We start from the raw sequence: 780 nt of genomic DNA, 5'->3' as shown, positions 1-780 counted from the left end.
CACTTTTCTATCAGGAGCAGCAATGATTTTACTGGGACAGCACTCGACAAATGATGAGGAATTTAGTTATTAACAATGCCGGTAGATGTCTCTCTTGCATAAGCAAGGAGCATAGCATGTGGCCAAAAGGAATTTAAAACCATATGCATTAGTGTTATTAAGCAAAACCACTAGACACGCAAGATGTTTCATTTTAACCAGTATTTCAATGACAGGATTAAAAAGTACATAAGATATTCAATTCACCTTTATTCATTGTTGTAAATTCAATCTGAGAATTGTCTTTTCTGTTCTCTGATTCTGAAATTCAACCTTTTATCCACCAGCAAACATTTAGCTGGCAAGTTGAGCATGGTTTTAGCGCTTTGTTATGACAGTAATCTTGCTAGACTCGAAGATCTGTTTGATATTATAAAGACTATGCTCACCCATTGGATGTTGTCAGAATGTCCAGGCATGGAATAAAAATTTCCCAAAACAGATTTACAGCAGACAAATGTCGCAAGAATAACAAGATGTATGGAAACTCTATTGGAGTCCAAGCTAAGTAGACAGGTGTCTTGTTTTTGCCTTAAAGGTATGGAACACATTTAGTTTTCATTTACATCTGTTTCATCTGTGACGATTCTGCTATTGATTTATAAAGCATCTAATAAAACCTATATAGTTTTGCCAATAGAATAACGAATATGCCAGAGGTCCTTTTGTTATATTGATTCTGGGAATAATGAGCATGAAATTTATATAAATACATATATAAGCAGTGGCTATCATACAATT

Source organism: Penaeus monodon, chromosome 22, assembly GCF_015228065.2.
Source record: "Penaeus monodon isolate SGIC_2016 chromosome 22, NSTDA_Pmon_1, whole genome shotgun sequence".
NCBI classification, from domain to species: Eukaryota; Metazoa; Arthropoda; class Malacostraca; order Decapoda; family Penaeidae; genus Penaeus; species Penaeus monodon.
The sequence above is the reverse complement of the archived record's forward strand: the minus strand, read 5'-3'. Positions refer to the sequence as shown.